The 21,788-nt window shown below is 38.3% G+C and overlaps 1 protein-coding gene across 4 annotated transcripts in view; it reads right to left on the reverse strand.

Annotated features, from left to right (window-relative positions):
* Positions 1-21,788, reverse strand: part of GHR (growth hormone receptor) — a 163,544-nt gene that overhangs the window by 82,341 nt on the left and 59,415 nt on the right. For all 4 annotated transcript variants that reach the window (XM_018077232.1, XM_018077229.1, XM_018077230.1 and 1 more), the window contains one exon: positions 2,378-2,462. The gene's annotated coding sequence lies outside the window, so the exon portion shown is untranslated. The remainder of the gene's footprint in view (positions 1-2,377; positions 2,463-21,788) is intronic.

Consider the following 21,788-nt stretch of genomic DNA (forward strand, 5'->3'; position numbering starts at 1 on the left):
TAAGACATACAGTGCAATAACAAGGAGCAGACTAAAGTGGAGGACCATAGGACTGTAGCTGGAGAGAGTTTTGTAAAACCCTTCTGGGGGCTCTCCTGGTCTAGAACAACACCCAACTCCCCTGAAGTCTGACCAGCAGCCTTACCTCAGTATCCATTTTTATACTGAAATAGGGAGCAAGGCTGCACAGCAAGTCTTAGGAACTGTTTCCCTCCCTTTAATCAGCACACCAGTAATCATTCTCACATCACTCAGCCCTGGGCTCTGAAAGGCAGTCTCACCAGTGTGGACACTGTCGGTATAGAAGGGAAACAGTATGACTATTCCTTTTTGTGGTTCTTATACTGAATAAATTCAATATCACAGGGAGCTTTACTTCTGGAGAGATCAAAGATTTTCATTTTTATAAAAACTTTACCATGAATAAAAACATTTAATCCTTTTTTTATGTTTAAGAAGTCATTAACGATGATACCATCCTAAAATATGTATAACACTTACCAATCACACTTGAATCATGTGTAAGCAACCATTTCACAATAAGCATGATGACTCTAACTGCTCTTAGGTTCTACTACAAAGTGTACAGCAGCATTAAATAAATCACTTCTGCATAGATTATATTTTCCCCAACATTACTAAACCTGTGAAATATCACAGCAGATACCAGTTTTGAATTGCCCTGATGCATAAATTAGTCCTGATTTTTAGTTCACTTTTATTGCATACAAGTTTTTCTTCAGCCATCAGACTCGATAACAGGTGACTAGATTCATACAATAAAAAAGGGTCACACTTAGATGCAAAGGGCTTAAACTCTTGCCTGGTAACACATTCTTAACAGCACATCAAATATGTCAGCCCCTTGTGAATAACAGCATTTCCTAAGGATTGGGATGCTTTCCTCCCTTCTGAAAGTTCAGAATTATTAGTCTTCATTTACAAACAGGAAACTGAAACACAGTGAGGTTACAGAGGATGACAGAATCCAAGTGAGTCTGTAGTGGAGCTCAAAAGCAAGGCCAGACCTCGAGTCCAAGCTGTGTGCTCCCAGTGCTAGGCACGCTTTTTGCAACTGCTGCTTGCAGAGGAATCAGGAATGGGCAGTTTAGCTAGGGATCAACTGGCTCTCTGGGCACAGAAAGCCAAGGAAACACAGCACAGAAACAGTTTTCTGTATGGCTGTTTTGCCATGTTTCAGCTATAAAATAATAGAAGCCATTCATAAATTGTTTTTCAAGTGTGTTTAACTCCGTATGAGAAGGCATGGTAACCACAACAAAAAATGCTTTGGTTAAGGTGGTCCCTAATGACTAAGTTACACCTACTTTACAAGCATTTTTACAAGTAACTTTTCACTATTCTGACCTTCTTATTTTCTCAGTGAAATTGTTTAGGTATAAACAAATCTCCCAAGAAGAGATCCATGGCGCAATGAATGCATCCAGTGTTCTATCATCTGGTTTCAGAAACATTAAGAACATGGATATAGGATAACAAGTTCTATCTATTGGTATCGTAACCAAAGCAAGGAGTATCTAGAACGTCTCTTCTATTTAATGACATTACAGTTGTGTACACTTAGACAGGAATAGCCAGTTCAAGTCTCATAAAACTGCTACAGCCCACAGATAGCAGCTGTAAAGTCTCAAGCAGCAATTTAACACCAGATAACAGCTTTTCAGCTTCGTGCCATGAGCAGTCACAGGTCTGAATCTCTTACACCACAGTGTATTTCCGTGATCCAAATTTACCCCATTGTATTTTGATTAAGCTTTCAGTAATACATTCTAGATATGAATTAGAACCAAAAGGTGCATTAAAACTACATGTCATTTAAGTGTCATTTAAACCATGATTTGTTATCTACAATGTTTTGCTATGCATTTTCACCTTATCCCTTGCTTGTAAAATACAGACTTTCTCTATTTTCTTCACGAATGTGCATTTACAAAGTCAGGGAATTAATACTCTAAATGACACTATAAATGAGAACCGTCTCATTAAAATGCAATATAATAATTTTTCTCTGACAATGGCAAATAGCCTTTAAACACTTCTAAGAGTCACCAAGCCCTCTATCTACAAATATTGGCTACTAGAAGTTGACAGAAATGGGCTTGAAGCCATCAATTTAATCAAGATTGAATTTGACAGTGTTAATTCACAGATCTCTATTGTCCTGGGTAATAAAATATGACAATTAGATCCCAATCAGAATTTTGTATATTGCATATTATAATTATCACCTCCTGCAGGAATGAATCATGGGATCTGTGAGGATTATCTGCAGGGCTACAGGCTACTATTGATCCCTCTGCTTAGCCAACATTGGTAATAAAGGCACTCACAGGTAAGATAAAAGTTATCACACTACCTCAAATGTCAGCAGGGGATGGATGATGCTTCACGCCTCCCTCAGCTCAACTGCAATCCGTGACCTTCTCCAGCCATCCCAGCACCTACATGAAAGCAGGAGAAACAAACAAGGGATGAGTTCTGAAACAGCAAAGGTCACCTGCGGTGGGAGGGCAACATAACAAAATCCAAATGGGTGTCCTGGCACTGCTATGCCTCAGGGAAGGCTATCGGCGGGGCAGTCTGCCTGGCAGCCCTGAGTGCAGCACCTGGGCTTCTCACTCAAACAGCAGCAGTGGCCTGAAAACCCGTGTCACTGAGGGCCTGCCAAGCCACAGGACCCTGTGCTAACCTTGACATTAAAATGCACCAACAGAGATTTAAATGGCAAAGAGACATCAGGGTGACTGACCAACGCTCATTCTTAATGGACATTCCTGCTGAAAATCACCTGCACTGGAACTAATCTCTGAGTCACCCAGAGGATGTGTAGTACCTCACTAGTCCTATGACTACTTCAGAGAATAAATTGCAGTGTGGTAACTTATAAACTGGTAATTTTAAGAAAATAACATTTCCTTTTTCTCTAAAAGAAAAGTGTCTGAACCTCAGGAAAATGGCATACTGTTAAAAAAAAAAAGGCAGTACATCGATTGTTATGTTCAGAATTCCTAAGCACATTATCACTGCCATGATATCTGGCACAGCAGCAGCACCCAAAATGGTTTTGAATTAGTAGTACCTCTATGTTTAATAAAAATAACAGGAATTCAACATGGAATGTTACTTCTTCCCAAAGATGCAAGTCAGCTTTTAAAAGCATTTTAAAAAAGCTGGCCATGGTGCCCACATTATTTGAATAATTCATAATAATCTGGTTTCTAGTGGGTGGGACTATGAAAAGAAGCCCAGATTTCACAGTATCAGACTCTTTAAATTACCACCAAAAAGAAAAAAAAGGCAGTCTGCAACACCCCACAAATAACACCTAAAGAAATACTGTGTACATTTGAGGTGCTGGAGCAGGTCCAGAGAAGAGCAACGAGGCTGGTGACTGGAACACAAGTCCTATGAGGAGAGGCTGAGGGAGCTGGCATTGTTCAGCCTGGAGAAGAGGAGGCTCAGGGGAGACCTCATCACTCTCTACAACTCCCTGAAAAGAGGTTGTAGCCAGGTGGGGGTTGGTCTCTTCCCCAGGCAACCAGCAGTAGGACAAGAGGGCACAGGCTTAAGCTCTGCCAGAGGACATTTAGGTTGGACATTAGGGAGAAATTCTTTACAGAGAATTTCAGGCATTGGAATGGGCTACCCAGGGAAGTGGGGGATTCTCTGTCCTTGGAGGTGTTTAAGATGAGACTGGATGTGGCACATAGTGCCATGGTCTTGTAACCACGGCAGTGTTGGATCAAGGGTTGGACTTGATGATCTTGGAGGTCTTTTCCAACCCGGCTGATTCTATGATTCTGTGATTCAGATAGAATGTTCTGGGGTCACACTGCCATAGCTTTAATAACACCTTAACAAGAAAAAAGCAACATTTTAAAAGAGAGTTTTCTTTGATTGAGTTAATACTAGCTGAACAAAGAGCAGGAGGAATTTTTTCGCATTCATAGAACTGTCTTCCTTTTAGGTGTATAATTTTAATGTATGGATAAACAACTAAATAATAAATAATGGAAAGCAAAATGTGATTCTGAATGAAAATTTCATTAGTATTTCTCTGGAATCCTTCTCTAGTGCAATGTGTAAAAGGCTGTCACCTCTGTTTTTATATTAAAAAAACCAAAACAACACCTACCCAACTACTAAATGAAAAAATCATTGAACTTAAAGAAAAATTAAACATGTATTTGAAAAGAAGGTAATTTTCATGCAAACCCCAAAATTATATATTATTATAAAACATATCATCCTGTGTGTTCTACCCTGTTCTACCCCATAATATGCACAGCCAAGTGCTATTATGCCAATTTTTTGAAAGAGCCTGCAAATATAATTCCACCAGAGTCTTGTTCATTTAATTTCTCATTTTTCAAAAGAACTCTGAATTTCAGAGAGAATAACTGATCAGTAAGCCTCTCTTTTCCAAAAATAAAGGGACAGCTTAGTCTGAAACAAACATAAAGTCTAAGCCAGCTGTTGACTGAAGTAAGCTACCAAGGACTACTGACAAATTCCTGTTACAAAACACTCAGTAGGGCATTAACAAGGGGAAATGACCTTTTAATGACAAAGCAGAATCCTTTTACAACAGGACAAAGAAAATTATTCCAGTAGTCTTTCCAAAATATTTTGAAATCCTGCTCAAGAGCAGAAAAGATCTCTTAGCTACTTTATGGGCAACAAAGGAAAGTGTCCTAACTTCTGATTACCTGATTGTACTCAGAACACTTTGTTTCTCTCTGGGCAGCTGTGACAATGTGCTCCAACCCTTGCTTTTTTCTGCTTGAGCAACAGACACCAGCAGTGGTTGTGATGGCTACATCTGGCTTGCAGATATCAACACAACAGTTAAGGGCCATAAATCTTGCTTGACATCTAAGGGCCCTAAGTCTTGTTGAACAGCTAAGGGCTGGTTGAGCATGTGCCAACTGAAATACGGCTGCTACACAAATATGACTGTCGGTCAATCATCTTATTCCATAAATAGTGGACAGCCCAAGGCCTGTCCAGCTCTCCTGCAGGGCAGCAGGCTGCATGCCAGGCTCTCTCCTTGAGTACAGACACCTCTCAAGGCTACTCCTTAAGACTGAGAGATTCTTTGCCATAAAAGATTCTTGGTAAGTGATTAGTAGCACGCTAAACTTTGGAATCTTGACATAAAATATTGATTGTGCACATACAATTCTTCGGGTATAAACTGTTGATCAAGTCTGGGACTAAGTCTGAATCCAGACATATCTGAACTCCCCTCAGAAAATTTAGAATGTGTTGGGATCCTTTCTGAACCTCATGACTCAGTGGGAGGCTCTCCTGAACAGTTTTGTCTGACCCCATCCTCTGTGCTCTAAACAATCAAATACACATTGCCATCCAACATCGTTAAACTGCTGACTCATTGGCCAAACTTTGTGAAATCGGTGCTCTACATCAATAAACATTTTGTAACTTTTCTCTAGCAAGTGAAGTGAGTCACTCCACCTGCGACAGCAGCAAGTGGAGATAGCACAAAAAATGCCAGCAGCAATATCGTTATTTGCAGTAATGTAGTTTAGAAAAAGCCACAGAAGCAAAAAGACAGTTATATTTATACTTGGCTCTGACAGGTGTGAAAAATAGGCACTAGTGTACCTAGGTAATGAGCTAGATACTTATATGAGAAGCAGTCTCCCTCTAAATGGAAAAACTGCAGCTTCAGCAAAAGGAGAACACAGATTCATATGAACAAACAATACAGGTGAGGCTTTTTTTCCAGACACATATTTTGACAGAAACATATTACTGTAACCCACATGGCAAACAAAAGGATTGCAGCACTGAAATTAGAGAGGGCCCATCCAGACTAGTTTGCTTCACAAAATAAGAAACAGACTCAGATTCATCACTCCCTTATTGGGATGTGAGCATCTTAGCCCTTTATTATCTTCTCATTACGTCATAAACTAACGTACCAAAAAATAATAATCTGGACAAGACAGTATGGGCCCAAAAGTGCCAAAAGTTCTTTTGGTCTTCAAAAGAGCATCTAAGGAAACGCCCAGTGATAAAAAAAAGTTGGAAAGGCTTTCACCCCTGTCCCATGTAAAATCTTAATAGAGAAACTGATGAAGTACCAACTAGGTAGGAGTACAGTGAAATGTACTGAAAACTAGCTGAAATGCCTGGCTCAAAGGGTTTCAGGCAGTGGTACAAAGTCCAGCTGAGGGTTAGTCACTAGTGATGCAGTCCAAGAGTAAGTGTTGTTTAAATCTCCCCTAATAACCTTTTCCCTGAAGAGGTAACAAAACAGTGGAACAGATTGCTTAGAAAGATTGTAGAGTTTGAGGCTACTCAAAACCCAGACGGACATGGCTCAGTACAACTGCGTTAATAAAATCCTGCTCTGTACAGGAGAGTCGGACTAGATGATATTCAAGGTTCCCTTCCAACCTTAATAATTCCACAATTCCACAATTCTGTATATTTACATAACTCAAAAGCTGCAGGCAGCAGACAAAAAAGATGAGGGTATAAATGACAGGTTTTGGAAGAAAGATGGCAAACTATGGACACCCTGTGATTGCATGGACCATTGACAAAGAGTGTATTATTTCCAGCCAGACACATGACCTGGATTCACAAGTCCTAAGAGACTGTTCAGGAGTTCTGCCCCTCCATTATGCTGGGCTACCAACAGATGCAACAGAGAATCTCTGGCATCTGCGACAAACTATTTCCAGAGCATTTGTGCTTCTAAGATTTGGCCTAAGGAATCCTAATTTTCTCTTTATTCTATTTCTCCTGTATTTTACTTCCTTCCATTTCTAGTTAAACAACTCCTCAACAACTAAATTCAAAGGACAACAAAACATAATTTGCCTGAGATGTATTCTAATTGTATCTGATAAGCACTTCATTAATTTCTCTAGGTTGCATCAATTGTGATGTGTGGCACTTGCTGAGAGTCTTGAACTGCTTTCTCCTAAACCCATTTTGAAAATATTTACCTCAAACAGAAGGAAAAATGGGCTCTTCATATATATTTTTAAGTTTTCTCCATTCAAGTCATTCCATCCATTTGCTGGCAAGTTGAATATGAGTCAGCAGTGCCCTGGCAGTGAAAAGGAACAATTGTGTCCTGGAAGGCATCAGGTAAAGCATCAGTAGGTGGTCGAGGGAGGGGATTCCCCTGCTCTGCTCTGCACTGGGGCGGCCTCACCTCAAGTCCTGTGTGCAGTTTGGGGCACCACAACATAAGAATGACATCAGGCTGTTAAAGTGTGTCCAGAGGAGGGTCACCAAGGTGGTGAAAGGCCTTGAGAGCAAGATTTATGAGGAGCATCTGAGGTCACTTGGTTTGTTCAGCCTGGAGAAGAGGAGGCTGAGGGAGCACCCCATAGATGTGTACACCTTTCTCATGGGGGGCAGCAGAGCAGGAGGTGCTGATCTCTGTGGTGACCAGGGGCAGCACATGTAGAAGTGGAATGAAGCTGCACCAGGGGAAGTTCAGATTTAACATTAGGAAAAGGTTCTTCACTAAGACAGTGATCTGCCACTAAAACAGGCTCCCCAGGGAAGCAGTCATGGCATCAAACCTGTCAGGAGTCCAAAGAGTGTCTGGACAATGCCAGGAGTCTCTGGTCCTGTGAGGAGCAGAGTCAGACTCCATGATCCTTATGGGTCCTTTCCAACTTTAGATATTGTGTGATTCTATGATCTTTCTTAAGTTCAAACTCTACTTCTCTAATACAATGAGGTTTCACATCCTCAGCTGAAATATAATTCTTGGGACTGTGAACTCACTCGTTAACATCTCTCACCAACTTTCTCCTTTGCACAGGAATTCCCTAAATTCTTTCAAGGAAACACTTACAAAACCCATCAGAACTTCCATCATCATTCCCTTTCTCTTCTATTTGATAGCTAAGGCTTTTAATCTGGTTTTATCCTCTAATCTTTACACTTTCCTCACCAGCATACGCTGGACAAGGAATCACATTCTAGTTCCAAATTAGAGCCTTTTCCCCCCCCTCTGAACTTATTCATATCCTTAGGAGTCTAACAATAAATCTTGCCCTTCATGCTTTAAATACTTCACTGAACCACATTTCTGTTCTCACAGACTTGGCAGTCTTTGCCTCTTTGACATAACAATAACCGGAACATTTTCTTAGCAGCACTAATCTGAGTAACAACTGATATTTGTATTGGCACTTGTAGTAGAAATGAAAAATGAATTTATGTTTTCCACTGCATAATGCTTACGAGTGTATATGTGGACAGGACAGCTCATGAGGCCTGCACCACAGTGCAAGGCCAAATACAGGAATTAATACACCTCTTCAGCGTTTTAAAAGAAACCCATCAGTGTTGTAAAGGAGGCAAACAGGTAAGAAATCCAAACTTTCTAAGTAAGTAGCAATTTCACTTGATATACAAGATAGCTCTTGTGGTATCCAGAAATTCAGACTGTCTTCCTTAAGTGAAGTATGTCATTTTCCCAGCTACAGTTAATGATCTTCTTGGGTAGGAGGAATGTTATGAAAAATAGTTTAGTCAATGTTTACAGATAGTATTTTGAGATCTGGACAGCTGGAAATCCAGAACTCTATTACCTGAAACTGTTGCTGACCTATCAATAACTTAAAAGGGAAAGTTTCTTGATAAATTAACAGAGAAATGTCGAGCACAAGATTAGAAAAAAGATGTATTACTGGATTCTTGTAGCCACTTCTGGTGTCCACAGTTAAGAGACTAACAAACACCAAAAGAACATGGACCTAAAAATGTTGCTTGAAGACTGGGACAACTTTTTAGAACCAAGATAAAAGCCCTAGTTTATTGAGAAAAATACATAATAGATTACTGTACCTGATAATAATCCATATGTGGAAGAAGCAATAAACACTAGATTGCTCTTCAATGAAACATAAGACATAATGATGAATCAAGAATGGAAATAAGGAAAAAAAAACTTTTACGAGGCTGAAGCAAAATGAAAACTGGAATTTACTAGAGGCTGAATAATAATAATAACTAAAAATACCCATCACTTCAATTTGCTTTTCACATAAATTACTAGGCACAAGCAGCTGTAACAGAAATATGGTGACATAAGACTGTCAGGCATTATATGGTCTAATCCCACTCTTCACAGCCAGATCAATTAATTCTTGCTTGACTCTCATCTCTGACTACTGGATTTTTCTAAACACCAACAAAGACCTGTGAAGATTTTGCAGCCTCAACAAGCAATCTATCCCAATGCATCTATCCCATTCCACTAGGAAAGTTACTTTGACATGTACCTCAAGCCTCTCTTGATGCAATTCAATTTCTCTACTTCCCCTGCCTTGCCCCCATAAGACTATAGATCAGATTATTCCTGCCCTTTTCATAGTCTTTTACCTACCTGAAGACTGTTACACTTCCCTACCTCTCTAGATCACACAAAACCTATTTTTCAACTAAGTTTTCCAGATTCTGGATCATTCTCAGGGACTCATTCTCAACAAACTCTCTCCAGTTAGTCCAAGTCTGAAAGCAAAGCAGAAACTTCCTTACTTCTTTAGGTAGTTCTTTTTCAACTTTATATATCCTACTATATCTCTCCTTTTGCAAGTGGATGGGAATTGCATTCTTGAGCCACAATCAGCCAGCTCCAGATAATTTTCTGCAAAACTGGAAAGCCTAGCTTTTGAATAATAAGGTTCCCTTTCCTATTGACATCTTCATCTTATTTTTCATTAAACATTTCTCAATAGGGAAAAAAAAAGTTGATGGATATGGAAAAACAAAGTTATTAACTAAAGCAAAGATAAAAACTGTGGTTTGGGGAATTGGGACTGTAAAAAGGTAGAAGAAAGAAAATACAGAATTTTCCAAAAGGAAACAAAGAACTTAAAGAAAATCACCTGTTAAATGCATTTTGCCAAAATTGTTACTGCTATAAGAAAAAACATGGTGTACAGAATGATTTGGCAAACTGTTAATACAGAAATATACAAACAATATATATTGGATCAAAAAGCTCATGACAACTAGCACAGTGGGTAAATAGTGCAGTGCTTTGAAATACAGGACTTGAAATTCAGAGATACAAATTTTATTTTAGGCTTACTGGTGCCTTAGAATGTAACTTGGGCAAAGTTACAACCTCCATAGTTTCATTTTTTCCCTACTTTTTGAAATGGTGTAACCTTAGGACATTGTTCTTGAGAACAAAGGAGAGAACTGTAGGGGACAGTAGCAAATTTACCTCATCTCCATCATTGCTATGTTTGAGCTTAGTTTGGCTGTTAAGTCTTGCAGCTGCTACTCTAAGGATTTTTAAAGATCTCAATTTTTAAATTACTAGCTTTTCAAGTTCTAAATATGGCTCACATTCAAACAAAGACCTGTGAGTGGTCACTTTCTTCAAACTTCCCTTCACTCAACAGTGAATACAAAAAGCCCACTTTGTTGTCGTGTCCCAAAACAGCCTCTCTGTGAGTAGCTCAGTCACTTCTGTTTCCTCAAAAAAATCTAACATTTGCCTTTTCAGTTTCCCAGGGGTCAGATTTCACTGACAGAAGAAACACAACTCTTCGTGAGTGTATTTCACCCAAAATTATGTAGCAAAATGGACAGATCTTTCTATACTTTTGAAGTACATTCTCAGCTTTTCAGTCCTGAACTGCACTGCCTTTTGCAGAGTCAGGGAATCTGGACATCACTTGGCTATGCAGAGCAACGCCTAAAACCCACACTGCTGAGCATTCAGCTCCAAGGTCAGCATGACTGGTGCTATCAAGAAAGAGGGCATGTGAATACCTTAACCATTAAAGAAAGGGGGCTATCCAAGTTTGCTAAGAAGAAAGATGCTGAAGTCAGCCAGGAGCAACAAGTGCAGCTGGCAAGTGCATATATATGAAGGGCTGAAGGGCTAAAATGAAGCCTTCCATCCTCTAGATCCCCAGCCATGGGCTGTTCCTTGAGTTAGGCATCCAAGCCTGATCAGCTGTTCCTGCAATGCTGAGATACTCATGGCTTCTAGTACTACTGGAATATGAGTGAATGTATTAATTGCATTAAACATTTTGTTAACAGAAAATACTGATCTTAGTTTTGTTCATCAACAATTACTACTGAGATTTCATTTAAGACGGCAGCAAGAGTGACTAAGATTTACATTTTAGTTGTGGCTTTTCTATTGCCCTCTGTTAGTTTTCTGGGATGAATTACTAGCAAGCTACATATGTATTTAATGTATTTTCATATTCTAAACATATTTCTCTTATGACAATCCTCTACAATTTTGGAAAACAAATACTCTTAATGCTAGAGAGCTGTCTGTTTAACGAAGCCAGAGGAGCGATATATGCTATGGTTTTTAAGAGCAGCTTTCCAAACTCTAAAAATTGCTTAAGAAGACACATTTCTTGCTGGTTTTAGTCTCCCCTTTCTTCATGCTTTCAAAATGTCTAGTTTCTAAAATCTAAATCTGAAGAGTGACCTTAGAAGAAAAAAAGCTAATAGATCAGAAAAAAAAATCTTTTAAAGGTCTCAGGCAAACATTTTATTTCAGAAACAAATATTTCATCTGGGGAGATCTCAAATCCAGCTTCTTAACTCAAGAAAGATTATACATGGCATTATTGGCCTGCAACATCCATGAAAATAGAGACCCAGAAGAGATATCCCATGTCAAAATGACACTACATAGTTGATTCCATATTCCATATTTTTCTTCCATTCGATTTTAAAACCAGTCACCATTTGCTTCTAGTTATTACTCTAATCAAGAGAAGGAACACAGCTCCAGAATACCTCTCTGCAAGTTGATTACAATGAGGAATTTGGGAAATCTGAGCATTTAATCCAAAGGTCTTCCATTCATATTCCCTAGGACTGCCTTGGCTTGCATATATGTATACGTTTAAATTGTAGGACTTTATGTATATGATATGAGTTTATACCTGTTTCATCTTGTGAGTTCTCATTACAGCTGTCATTTATTTTAAGTTCTGCTTCTGATTTTCATGTATATTTGCTTCCATGCTGCCTCTTTAGCTTGAAGTATTTTTAATACATCTCAGGAAAGGTGCAAGACAACATGCTGCCCAGCCGATGAAAAACAGAGTCCAACTATAAGAGCACCAGTATCACAAATTAAGGTTTCTTTACATGTGGCTAACTAGGAAACAGAAAGTATCTGTGGCACAAATTTTTGTGGGTTTTTTTGGGGGGTGGAGAATAGTCAGAATATACATAGGAGTGGGGTAGAGAATTCCTCCAGAGTATGTTTTACTTGAGGTGTCAAGTGAAAATATGTATCTTGTGCAATTCACATTTTCAGCCAAATACTTCTCCATTGATCTAGGCTTGTTTTCTAAAAATATTAAATCAACAATCTTAAATCAGACTCAGGAATCCAAAGAGGCCTATTTTCACAGGCTCGCAGGAACACCACTGATGGCAGAATTCAGACAGCCTCTAGCCTATACCCAATATTAGACTGAATTAGAAATATAAATTTACTTATATATTTACATCGTGTCATGTAAGTATTTATTGGCAATTTTCTCATGTTTGGTTACACAGTACACGTCAGAAATGCCACGTAATTGCAAAAGAGAATCAGGTAAACTCACTTAACACTTTCAATTAAAATAAACACAAAGTACTTCCTCTTCCCATTTCAGTATGCAGACATCACGAGGGGTCCCTGAAGAGATTCTCATGTGCCAAATCAGATAATCTCTAATAACTTCCTTATGAGACACTTATAACTAGATGGTAAATGATGTCATTAAAAATGAAGGGATTTGCAGTTTTGTTGCATTTCTAAAGGTATGTTTCTAAGGTATGTTTATCAACATCTTTGTAAATTTTACTTCCTCTGTATAAAAGTGACTTGCAAGTTATCAAGTACTCCCAATTATTACAACAGGAAAAGAAGTTAAAGCAAAAAAAATGGGGGTTTTTCATTTCTCCTTAAGCTCAGGTTATTTCAGAAGTTTCATCACAGTGGACTAATTGATGCTGACAGTAAGTGACTAGGAGATGTCACAGAGATTGCTTCTGGGCATAATAACTACTGTCTACCACAAAGCATGTGCATTTATACAGATGCAAATTATTATTCCTTGTTCTGCTTAATGGTAAGTTTAATGTAAAGTTCATTTATTCTTCATCTGTTCTTCTAAGATGGAATCCTCATTTTCCATTACTGAATCACTAATTTAATGAAGCTCTAATTTACCTTGTCAGTGTTTAAGAATCTAGACTAGGGATTCAAGGGTTCCATTTTGTTACAGTGTGAGTCTTTAAAAAGATTAGTTACAAGCAGTTATTTCTGTAAGCAGTTCTGTACTGGGCATAAAGAAAAATCAATTTTCTGAAACCTGAACATGATTTGAAAAAATAATATACCAAACTCAGAATGAAAACAAGTGATCTACACAGATAAACAAAAAATAAGTATTACTGAATAGAAACACTGGTTTTTTTAAAAAAAGAGAAAAGGCAGCATACTTCAACTTTCACTTCAGCTTGTTCTTCATAACTCCAGTGCATGCTACCTTGCCTTGCCAAAAATAATGAATTACAACAGTGGACAGCAGTTAGATTGCCAGGGCAGCATGAATCACTGTCAGACTGAAAATTCACAACAGTGATACTTTTAAAGATAAAAGTATCATTTCAGCATTTATCTATATAAAAAATATATAGATAAATGGATTTGAGAAATTTTCAGAGTGCTTTGTTTCCTTCTAAAGCACCACATAAGTCCTTAGACCACATGTTGACATCAGCAAATTTTGGTAATTTTATGACTTGTAACTTTTGATTAGTGATTTGATTCTTTTACAAAATATAGTTTATCTTGGTAGATGATCAAGCATGGATCTAAAAATGAAAGAAACTGTTTCCAACAACTTGAGTTGTGATAGCAGTGTGAGAAGCTGGAAGTGCTTCTCACCACAGTGAGTGCCTTTCTCCAAACCCATGAATTTTGTATGAAAATTATCACATAAAATCAGACCAAAATACTAAAGCAAGATGCAGTTACCATCCCTTGAATCTGTTGTTTCTGAGGATTATTAGCCTGCTATAGAGAGCCCAGCAGAGAGACCAAATCAGCTATACCCATCCATCTGCGAAAGCCAGTTCACAGAATTCGCACAGAACTCTTGAAGCAGAATGAGATTATCCTGTGATAGCTTTTCCTACCAGAAGCAATCCATTCCTTTAACCACAACTGAAATGAGGCCCATCAGGAGAAATCAGAAGAGTTCCACCCCAATATGTACTAATTTACATAGAATTGCTGATTTACATAGATTTACAACTGAATTGCTAATTTACATAGAAAAGCCAGTTTCAACAACACATCCTCTTTTTTCCTAAGCATACCACAGACTCTCTCCTTCAGTATGTCCCAGTTGCCACAATGACTATGGGATATGCCAAGACTGGCAGGTAGAATATATGTCATGCCCCTCACAGTCCCATCTTTCAAAAGGAGTTCATACTCTTGGAATGGCTCCTAAGCATCTTTCAGCTGCTGGATGAATACGACGTGGTGGGACCTATCACATCTCACCTGTCACCACAAAAGCAGTGTATGAATAAGGACTTAGGTGAATGAGCACAGATGGATTCAACTCTGACAGTGCAAGAAACAGCTCAAATATCACTCACTGTGCATAAAAAAAATTAGGTGAGAAAAAGTAAGATTGGAGGTCTAAAACAGACTGGGAAGAGAGTGGAATGAAACGTGCAGAGAAATTAAGAGCTTTATACAATATTTGCTATGTACACTTAGTTCAAAGGGATGAGAAAGACTGCCCAGGCAGGGCAAGACAGAAGGCAAGCAAAGTCAGGTAGAGTAGATACGTAGGTGAGGCAGCTCGATGTCATGTACCAGAGTTTGCACATCTCAGCAGACAGTCTATGGTAAAAAATTTCAAAATAGCCCAGAAAGATTCAAAACAGACCAACAAAACTCACAGGAGATGACACAGTCTGTACTGATCAACAGCCTGTCTCCAGGCTGGCCCCAGGTTGGCTCTTCCCATGTGGGCAATGACTCAAGGACAGCATGGGTGGTGTCGCTCTGCTACAGAGGCCCAGCTTCTTTTCTAGGTACCCGAAAAGTGCTTCAGAGGCATTTGGCAGAACACTGAACAAACTCTGCGTTCACTTTATGAGTCAACATTTAAGCCCAGGAAAGAGAAGGTAATTATGGGCCACATCAATCTTCCACTTACCAAGAGATGTCTGAACAGCACAGATAAAAGATAACAGGAAGCTGCCTAACAGCTACTCCAGATGGGCCACTGTCCCAGTGCTGCCACAAGGTCACCAGCCAGAAGAACTCATCTAAGACTCTTCCCCTGTGGTTTCTTTCCTTTTTGAGGCAGCAAGAAAGGCGTGGATTAGTGTCAAAACAATTTGAACACTTCTCTCAAGTATTAAGTAGATGAAACTTTTTTTTGGTCTAAGTCCTTCAGCTCCTTCCTCTTGCTCTCTGTCCTACTACCCCTCTCTTCGTCGTCTTCATGCTTTCTTCTGACCTTCCACGCTCTTCTGCCTCTCCTTTTCCATTACAAATGTGTTCAGTATTTCTAATCTTACAAAATTCTCTGTCCTATCAGCCCAGAACTATCATGAGTCTTTCCACAATTTTCATGTCAAACTCATCAAACAGTGCGTCCACTCATTGAAAGTCTCATCCTCCAGTTTGTGGGCCTGACTCTGAAGGATGGACCTTTTACACCTCAAGAAAGTTTCTGACGATCTGTTTTTGGAGGCAACTCAGAATCTGAATCCAATCTCAGTCTCCTTTGCTTACTCTTCTGATTGAAATCCCCAAATCTGTTTTTTTTTGGTGATACCTTCCATGGAGCTCCTCACTTCTGCATTCACAGTGCTCCCTCCTTCCCCTTTATATATTGGAAATCTCACCCAGAATCACCACCTTTCCCTATATGTAAAACCCTGAGAATATTCCTTCTACCTCTTCCTTCAAATTTATCTTGTCACACTGAAAAATACAGTTGGGAGTAAGTTTAAAATAACTGTAAACTCAAATCAAATTTCACAGAACTGAGATGCAAAAAAAGTCTGCAAAAACTCTCTTCTCTTCCTCCTGAACTTAGTACTGACTAAGTTCTACTAAGTACTACTATATTTATTATATAATAAAAGGCAATGGTTTAAAGACATTTTACATTTAAAATTTGAGCTAAATCTAATTTTAAAAGGTTAAAGGACAGCTGAAAGCTGGAAGTAAAAGAAAATATTGAAAGGCCAAAGCAAATTTGAATTAATAACCCCATCTTTTCCAGGTGTTTCAAGTAATTAAAAAAATTAACTGAATTCTTGCCAGAAAATAAAATAAATTACTTGAACAGCTCTTAAAGCTACACAAAGCAGAGTTAAGAGTTCATAAGCCACTGATCTCATTTTTAGCAATAGATTTCATATAGCTGAGGCCCATTTTTTTATTGCCATGTCAACACAAAAGAACGCCAAGGCAAATTTGGTTGGCATGATATTAGGGATGCTATCCATTTGAAGTGCCTCTATCTGATATAAAGAGTTCTTTACTGAAAATTACTTTGTTTCTTTTATTTTATGCCAAAATAATAGTAAATCAGGGCAATCAGAAAGCATTTCACCACCACTGCTTATATCTTGATAAGCCCAAACAGCTAATGCTTTTAAATGATAGGAGCCTTCTCCACACTAAGAACAAAATCACACTGGCTTCTGATTAATCAAAACATATCAGCCTCTGTGTTGTTAACTGAACTGAGTTATAGACAGCTTCTATCTATATTATTTCATAAATATGCATTTATGAAAATAAAATGGCAGTAGGCTGTTTTTCATAATAATTTGTGTTTATTATTAGAATGACTGCTGTATTTTTTCCTCTGAGATGAACATGTTTCCATGCCATGTACTTAAGCAGATGTAAATTTCTGTAGAGTAGGATTTTAATACGGTTTTCTTTTTAAATATTCTTTTTCTTTTAAGGAAAGCAAAGCAGGTAGTAAACAAAACAGAGTCAGTGAAGTGTAGTAGTCAGAAACAACAGATTAGGAATCCCAGAACATTTCACATATTTGTGACAGATGCAGGCACTAGCATCTTGGAAATCCCAACTCCCACACACACACATCGTGGCCATATGATGTGCTCCAGGAGTACAAATGACACAGGAAAGATCAGGGCAGAGTTAAGCATTAGGAATGTCTTATAACTGGCAAGAGACACTAACCCAAATACCATGCACTTCAGCTGCAGAATAGTGATTTTGACATTACTCATACAACTTACCTCATTTTTAGACAGGGAAAAAGAAATTGGAGGGTTATCCATTGAGCCAGCAGTTCAGTCACTTACCAACTAAATTATTCCTTTTTCTTAGCTCAGAATTCATTATTCAAAAACTAATTATCTTCAGGTGCCATTTTATTAAACACCCCAAAAAGAAACAAGCCCCCAGAAGCAGAGTGAACCCCCTAAAGTCACTACACAGCAAGTACAGAGTATCAACAACAGGAAAAGGGCTTCCTGGGAATAGCCTGCGCCTCAGTCCTACCGATAACAACAACATGGATAACAACTGAATGTATAAAATAAAAAGGAGGAAAATGGAAGATATTAAGACTTCGTTTTTTTCAATTAACACTTATTTCCTTTACACACTACTTGAAATCTTTAGAGTGTGCTACCTTCCCCTCCTGATTCTTCAAAATGTTTCTACAGCTTGCTCTGGGGTCCTCTGGTACATGAGTGTAACCACACAATGGCAGAGAATATATTAGCTGAGGTATTCTGGAGTTGGATTCTACTTTTTGAAAGCAAAAAGGAGAAACATCTCTCACACAGTAAAGAAGAGCACATATAAAATGCTCTTCTTGTGTCCGGTGCTGACTAGCTAATTATGAATATGTGAAATAAATGCATGGTTCCCAACATGGAAAACTGCCAGTGGCTCCTTATGCATCAGTTATATGGAGAGATGGACTCAGTTCTTAGCTGCAAATCTTCGTAGTAAGAAGCACTGTGCTCTCAAAGATACTAAAATACAGGCATGTTCCCTCATCCCACTCTTACTGACCTGGACTGCTGAGAGCAATGGTCTGTAAAGCACCACTGCAGCCCGTTAGACATGTGAGTGTTGTTCTCCCCTAGCTCACTGGACAGAAAATGGGGATTTGTAATGAAAAGCTGAAAGCTCCATTTCCCACAATTCCTTTGCATGATTTACAACAATCACGATAATTTAAAACTGGCAACCCCAGACCAGAGTGTTTGACTACTATTGTTTTAGTAGCACAATCAAATTACCCATTTGGGGCTTTTACAATTAACTTGTAACATGCACATATTATCACTTCCTAAACAGTAATATTATCATACGAAAAAATTCAGCAGGAAATAACAGGAACAATATTCTGCACATAATTCTTAATCTGAGCCCTAGGGAGAAGTCCTCTATCATAGTACATATTTTATGCCAAAAAATAATTTTAGAAACTTCTATAGCAGTCTGTTCTTTTCCACTCGAGTCCTAGAAAAAGAATGAAGGAAGGTCTTTAAAAATAAACATATAAAATTCCTGAACAGTAAGATAATTGCACGGATGTTTAAGTAATCCCTCAAGCCCTTAAAGCTTTAATTAAGACTCTAAACTACAAAGATACCTACTGCCAAAGCTAACACCAGCCAGATATCTGCTTCCTTCCCAAGTTAGGATCACGAATTACGGCAAGATCCTTTTGTAAGCACGTATGATGAATCAGCCAGAAGTGTAAAAGGCCATTCTTTTCTTACACTCACTTTTGTGATGAGATTTGTCATCAACATTAATAGGATAATTCCACGTAACTGACACTCAATAAACATCACTGCACTCCTGCGCACTGTGGTATTACACAGAGTAAAAAGGATGGAGAAGAAAGCTTTCTTTATACATCGCCTTGAAGAAAAAAATAATGAATCACACCAAGTGGGCAGCCTAGCAGTATTTGCTCTGTAAAATAACTATAAAGAAAAAACCGGGCTCACCTGGCAGTAATTTCTTTACTAAGAAATCTGGATATTTAATGAACCTCAGATCTAAGAATTTCAGTGAAGAAAGCTGACAGTTCATACTAATTAGATCCTTTCCTATCTAAGCCAGGGGAATCCTAAAATGGCATTGCAACACTGTCAGACATCAGCTGTGTTCACACTGTCCTGCCCAACTGTGAGTGAAAAATGAGCTGAATGTTGTATGTAGATCCTCCCTCACTGCTCAAATCCTGCCTTCACAATCAGGTTTGCTTTACTATGGTTCTGACCCTGGAGAGACATCAACCCTTTAGAGGTCTATTTCCTACTTGTTTACTCTCTGTTTGAGATTTCATCCGGCAATCGTTGTGGCTTGCTCTTGTTCAGTCCAAGTTACATCCACCTAAAGTGTTAGGGGAACAGCCCAGAACACCAAACCTTCTGCAAATGCAGTTGCAGAAGTGTGTCTTGTAGTAAAATAAAGATTTTGCAAACAGTAACACTATTAGCTACTCTTAAATGCAGCAGCAACTCTATTTCTTAGAAATTTGCTTCAATTAAATAATGAGTGCTCAAAAGCAGTTATTTCACTGCTGTGAGAAGACATCAACACCCAGGCAAACAGTACCAGCCTCTTCAACCACCTTCCTGGTGCTGGCAGCTGTGTGAGTGTGGTCTGCTTTACTATGAAAATCAAATAAGCACTTGAAACTATCACTGTTGCAAATACAATGATCATTTAAAGAGCATTGGTATCTTTGAAAGCATCAAGAGATACTGACTTTAACTGTATGATAAACCTGAAATGGTTGGGTTTACACTAGAGAGGAAATGTGTTGTGACCAGATCCCTACTCAGGTGAAACTATAATGGAGATTTACAACATCATAGAAACCTAGCTGGCTTTGCTACAACAGTCTTCAAATGCAGAATGAAGAACCTCAGTGAATTTCCCTTATTTTCTCTAAAGTTTAAATATATAAATGCTTAAGGAGTTTACATGAATGCTAAGTTTCAATAAACCAAGTCAATATGGGAAAAGAAGAACAATACTTTCACCATTCAGTAACGGTGAAGATAAGTCTTTGTCTTTTCTTAACAAAAGATGAGCAAACCCCTTACACTTCTGCTTCAGGGTCTTTTCTTGTTCTTCTATATCTGTCATATACTTATTTTATTCTGACTAAGAATATCAGGGATCCACAATCTCCTTAGACAGTGTTCAGAAAAAAAAAAAGGTCTATAATATTTAAAAGGAGAAAGTCTCACAATTGTATGCATCATACAACTTAGACATAGCTTGAGAGCCCAACAAATAACAGATAAACATTTTTAGGCTTCTGGAGACAAAGGTTTCATGCCCACAGAACGATCAGTGCTTTTCCAGAGTAACACTTGCAATTCTTGGGCTTGTTCTTTGTCTCCCAAATCTTGAAGAACCTTATGGTGCTTTTACTTTGTGTCGATCATGTATTTCAGGTATTTCAAAAACATACGAAAACCATTCTACAGAGGTATAAATTATTATCCTTTGGCTTAATATCAGCTACAGTTATCTTCAGGTATACTCTCTTTCCTCAAAAAATCATGGTATTTCAATATTATATTAATATAAATCAGTTTCTTTTATTTAGATAGTCCTTTCCATTTAGACCATTTTGCTTTGAAAGCAAATTACTCTCCAGTTGCCAGCTTCAGAAAGGAAATACAGAAAAATGCCAATTAATTTGTAATTCAAAAGAGCTAAGGAGAATTCCTCTTTAACTAAGGGTCATCAGTATGAATACATTCAAAGCTTTCACAGCTTACATTTACCTTCTGTGCAACTTGAACTTTCTTACTGAAAGGTAGAGATCTATCACCATCTATAGACACTGGGCTTGTGGTAATCAAATAACTTCAACAAGACCTACATGATTTCTTTATTATTGCTCCATCCTTCAAATTATTTAGGAGTGAAATTCAGTAGCTGCACCAGGGCAGAATGATCTGTCTTCTCTCTACACTACACTGGGGGACAGTTGCTGGCAGCCCTGAACAGCACATGAAGACGGCACTTCCACTGGATGCCAGCAGAGGCATCAAGAGCCTACCAGCTTCCACAGAAGCAGCCTATACACAGTGTATAAGAATTCCACATAATTTTCCAAGGATTTTGAAAAAAATTGATTGATTTCAGACACTTTCCCACTGCAAACTCACGCTGCTGAATACAGCTCATGCTTAATGCAGCCACAATTATTTTAAGAAGCACCCTAATAAATCCAACATATGTCAAAATTTTGGTGGTTTTTGTTTTGTTTACAATGTTGGGGGGTTTTCTGTTTGGTTTGGTGGGTTTTTTTGTATTTAGATACTACTCATGTATATTCTAACAGTAGTAGTAATAGTAGTAATTGATAGATATACATAAAAGGAGTTACAGACCCAAAAGCTCATGTTCTTTAATCCTGAACTGTTAAAGCCAAGCTTCAATGACTTTAGTTTGGATGCTACTTTATTTTTTATACAAAATGGACCACCATGAAACTTCTGAGGAAGCTGTTATGTATTTATAAGCTTTTGAGTCCAATTAACTCTAGATACTACTATATATTTCTGTCCAGTGACACAGTGCTGGCAATAAAATGCTGAGTTGACGCAAGCACTAGGTATTCTGATTTGAACACATTACTGCACTGACTGCCAAAACCATAGGACAGCACCAAAGTGTGCACAAACAATTCACAGTGTCCTGA

This window comes from Manacus vitellinus, unplaced genomic scaffold (genome assembly GCF_001715985.3).
Source record: "Manacus vitellinus isolate BGI_N305 unplaced genomic scaffold, ASM171598v3 scaffold_36_pilon, whole genome shotgun sequence".
Taxonomy (NCBI): domain Eukaryota; kingdom Metazoa; phylum Chordata; class Aves; order Passeriformes; family Pipridae; genus Manacus; species Manacus vitellinus.